At 38.0% G+C, this 5,000-nt stretch overlaps 1 protein-coding gene and 1 long non-coding RNA gene across 2 annotated transcripts in view; one reads left to right on the forward strand and one right to left on the reverse strand.

Annotated features, from left to right (window-relative positions):
* Positions 1-5,000, reverse strand: part of LOC138030898 (uncharacterized) — a 69,332-nt gene that overhangs the window by 47,768 nt on the left and 16,564 nt on the right. The window lies entirely within an intron of this gene.
* LOC138029256 (uncharacterized) lies at positions 663-3,205 on the forward strand. The gene is made up of 2 exons (XR_011127846.1): positions 663-1,157; positions 1,524-3,205. It is a non-coding gene; the product is annotated as an uncharacterized lncRNA (long non-coding RNA).

Here is a 5,000-nt window from a genome sequence, read left to right on the forward strand (position 1 = left end):
AAACAAAGAATAATACCTCAATCTTGCAACGCTCTTTCAAACGTCAATCAGACATGCTAACGATTTGTGTAAATGTTTATCTTCCCGCCCTGCTCCCCTGCGTGGGCTACGGAAATGATCATGAGGTGCGTTGCGATTTTCCTGTCCGCGGAGGCCTCGGAGTCAGCTTTAGCACTGTGCTCATCCAAGCAACAACTTTAAAACGCAAATACAAAGTTCTCCCTAAATACTACACCCAAATCGAATATAAGTTAACTTACTGGTTAGTTGGTTGAATTGGTGATCCAGTACAGAGGTACTTTTATGAACAGGATATTTATAGAGCAAACAAAGAGTGGACTCTGACTGAACGTTTTTCCCGATTGATAAAGGGATTGATAAAGTAATTGAAAAGAAGAGCACTGATCACCTGGAAGGACTATCCTGATAAAACTAGGGGGATACGACTTTAATAAAAAAAGCGCATATATCTATTCATGACGAGACGCAAGTGGGTCTGAACTGGAAGTACCCAATTTCTGAATCCAATTAAGTTGTGGTTTACTCAGTAATGACTCTTCTGTCAACAAAGAGGGGTAATAGGATTAACATGTCAGTTATCTAATTTAGCCTTAACGAATAACATGCGTTTCTGTCATTTGAGAATAAGCCATCGTTTCAATCACATGAGCACGGCACGGCCACGTTGATCATTGTGATTTCTTGCGCGGGCTATGACATCGCGGAAGATTATCCACGATTTTCTCGGGTACAGAGCCCGTAGTTCTTAGATCCAAGGAAAACGTGGTATGTGTTAAGCAACATAGGTTATGGAGACCGTCTGAGCTGCTGGTGCGCTTTCCAGAGGAATTTGCTCGGTAGATGGAGCTCCGTTTGAAGGAACAGCTTCTACAGAAGTTAAAATCGTCACTTTATCGTTTGGATTAATTGTTGTATTCCTTCGTCATACACCGGATTCACCACTGTATCAAGATGAGCTATTTGAACGGCTAAGAGAATTTTTAAACAGCCTTGAACTTAGCCTTTGCAGAGATCAAGTTATCGGTGCTTGCTGGCTGACTCCACCGAATTGCCGTTTGAAAATGCCATTGTCATCTCACATCAAATGGACAACGATACTGGCTGCGTCTTACTAACCCCGCCGGACAGTTGTTCAAGTAAGGAAAGTTGCAATCGAGCCATTTGTGGTCTCGTAAAACTGGGGCAAAATGAAAGGAAAATTCGAAAGGAAGTGTCTTATGTTTATTTTTCGCTTAAAATGTTTGTTCGCGATAGATTTTCATGATCCAGAAGCTTATTTCACGTTAGGAGCCTTGTAAACGTTCTTTTCAAGTCTTGCGAACATTGTTATTTTGATGAAAGCAACAGACTTTCGTATTTTCTTTCCTAAGCTTATTGTTAATTGACGATTCAATACCTACTTAATGTTCTACATCTCCGAACACGAAGGATTGCCAAAGTAAAGATATCAACACCCATGGAAAAAACATAGCTAAGACTTGCTTATTGCCTTTTTTTTCTAGATCAACTGGAATTCGTGATGATGTGGAGTTTTTACTCGAAGAAGAACTGAGCAGTATCCAGCTTTATGAATTGCACATGGTTTATGCGAAATATTACTTCTGGGTTATATTGGGCTTTTGCCTTATAAATTGACTCTCTTAAAGATGTAAATAATGCATTAAGAAGTTATGGCCCTAAATCCTTCAAGGGTGATAGGCTCACAGAACAAACAGAAATTGGAAAACACAATGTCGATGTCATGTGTGCGAAAGTAAAATTGAAGCTTTCTTTCTAAATACTTATTGCTATGTGGCTCTCCAGAATGTAATTATTCATAGATGTGTGGCTTTCCAGGATTTAATTCATTATCAATGACATTTTGGAACACATTACGTGTAGCTTGAGCCTAAGGCTTGTGACTTTCTTTCGACAATAATATAAACGTCTGTCAAATTTTCATCATTTGAGGCTTTAGTATATCTAGTAGGAAGTAAATACATGTAGAATGTAGTCTGTCAATATTTTACTACAAAGGTATCAATATTATTCTTGCGTTAAGGTCACACAAAACGTGGCATTCTGGCCAATCTTGATGAAATTGGGGAATATTCTCTTCCAATATTTTAAATCTCTTCTGCATAACTTAACTGATCAGTTTTCAGCTAGAACTGGTGATGTTAAGAGTAGGATCCATATAGACCATCGTAGTGTGCAACTGTTGCTTTTAAAAAATCATTTCCTATTGTCAAAGCTTGGTTATACTAACGAAGGTGACAGTGGCATCCAGATGTATCGTTGGAGTGTGCAACTGTTCACTTTTAACATTCTTGTCCGATTGTAAAAGCTTGGTTACTAATGAGGTTGATAGTGGTATCCAGATGTATCATCGGAGTGTGCAACTATTGACTTTTAACATTCTTGTCTTATTGTAAGAACTTGGTTACTAATGAGGTTGATAGTGGCATCCAGATGTATCGTCGGAGTGTGCAACTATTGACTTTTAACATTCTTGTCTTATTGTAAAAACTTGGTTACTAATGAGGTTGATAGTGGCATCCAGATGTATCGTCGGAGTGTGCAACTATTGACTTTTAACATTCTTGTCTTAATTTAAGAGCTTGGTTACTAATGAGGTTGATAGTGGCATCCAGATGTATCGTCGGAGTGTGCAACTATTGACTTTAACATTCTTGTCCGATTGTAAAAGCTTGGTTACTAATGAGGTTGACAGTGGCATCCAGATGTATCGTCGGAGTGTGCAACTATTGACTTTTAACATTCTTGTCTTATTGTAAGAACTTGGTTACTAATGAGGTTGATAGTGGCATCCAGATGTATCATCGGAGTGTGCAACTATTGACTTTAACATTCTTGTCCGATTGTAAAAGCTTGGTTACTAATGAGGTTGATAGTGGCATCCAGATGTATCGTCGGAGTGTGCAACTATTGACTTTTAGCATTCTTGTCTTATTGTAAGAACTTGGTTACTAATGAGGTTGATAGTGGCATCCAGATGTATCGTCGGAGTGTGCAACTATTGACTTTTAACATTCTTGTCCTATTGTAAAAGCTTGGTAACTAATGAGGTTGACAGTGGCATCCAGATGTATCGTCGGAGTGTGCTACTGTTGACTTTAAACAGCCCTATCCTGATGTAACAGCTTGGTTACTAATGATGATGTCTGAAATATTGGTTAAAGTTACTAATATTCATTAAGGCGTTTTGCCCATGTGTACTGCATCAAATCGAGAATAGCTTTTGGTAGCACTAATTTTGAATTGGAGTTATCTGTTTGTTTTTGTGAGCAATTTACAACATTTCTATAAGTAAATCATGTTAATCTGAGTAAAAACTAGGTGTGTTTTTAGGCAGTGATAAAATACAACCACACCTGCCCGGTTATGTTTTTCTAGGAAGAATATACTGAGTACATATTAGAGGATGATGATTATTGTTTCCTGATTATTACTTTCTTATTTTTTTTATAGTGGCAATTTTAATTATTCATGACTGAGTTAAGGAGAATCAAACTGGGTTAAAATGATTTTAACCCAAATTTCATTTTGAACTATGACAATGATGAATTTAATCGAATGCAAACTGATGAGCAATTAGCAGACAAGCAATACAATTTTTGTCAATGAAAACGAAATGGGGTGTCCCAAAAAAGAAGACACAAAGACCCCGAAAACTCGAAAAAGTAACCCAAAACCCTCAGTTTTGGCTAACCGTAGGCCTAAAGTTATTTTTTTGAGTTACCTCAAGCGAAGTTCAAGTCCTTCATTCCCTACAACTTGTTTCAAAGTGAAAGCTGGGCGATCCGCCATATTTAGCTGAGTAACCACTCTCCACATGTGGCCGGACATCTTCACTTCCCGTCGGATGTACATGGCCCTGTTACACTCTGAAAACCAACTTTAGGCCTAGGGTTGAAGGTTTTGAGTTACTTTTTTCGAGTTTTCGGGGTCTTAGGTTCTTCGTTTTCGAGACACCCAACGAAATGCCCTTTTTATAATGTACTTTTTGAAGCAGTGTTACGAAATAGCAAGAAATTAAAAAAGGACAACAAGTACCAGTAATCTTGCTATCTGATTGACTAATTGAGAGTCTTGACAACGCTGTTTGCGTCATTTTGGGCAATAAACCAATCATATTGCTAGCAAGTTTTTGACAACGCTTCGCTCTTTCTTTTTCTGATCTTGGGCACGCTCTGAAATAAACATTTACTTTGACGTTGAATGAATAAACTCGAATCCAAACTCGAACATGCCTTCCTCCCTGAATATTGTGGTAAAAAAGAAATAGAATGTAGGTCAGAAGTTTCTGTACTCTTATAGACAACGATATTCGCCATCACAGATCAACATTGTGACCACTGTGATTAATAGCGTTGTCGATAGGAGTACAGACAACGCTGAACCACAACATTCGATTTATTATGTTACCGAGCAAAATTAAAGACGAAGACGTGGTTTAGCTGCATATAATTTGGCTAGTGTTTAAATTAATTTACGCATTGGTGTAGCTCCTTGAGTTTACATCACAAGCGAGATCTTTTTGCGTATTGTACTTCCTAATGTCATTTAGGTTCTGCAAGTTTTTAATACGTGGCATTTCAGGACCCACTAAGTAATTAAAAATGAAAGCGTGGTTTAGCTGCGTCGAAATAAATATTTGACGGGAAAAGTAATGATTGTATGCACCGGCGTATAAAAACTACAAAGGTAACGAAGAGCATTAATAAAATGTTGCTTCTCGATTTGTTTTTAAATTATCTTCTTGTCAAGTCACGATCCACTGTTGAGAATTTCATTCAAGTCAAATCAGGACGTTCGTCTACTGGCATGCTTCTTGAGAGTGTTTTAGAGTGAAATTGTCTTAGATTTCTTTTGGAAGAATCAAGAGAGAGACCCGTCAAAGTTCCCCTCAGTCTGGCACCCGAGTTAAACAAAGGCGAAGGGCAAAGAACAAAAAGTGACATTTTTCCCTTGGGATA

Source organism: Montipora capricornis, chromosome 13 (assembly GCF_036669925.1).
Source record: "Montipora capricornis isolate CH-2021 chromosome 13, ASM3666992v2, whole genome shotgun sequence".
Taxonomy (NCBI): domain Eukaryota; kingdom Metazoa; phylum Cnidaria; class Anthozoa; order Scleractinia; family Acroporidae; genus Montipora; species Montipora capricornis.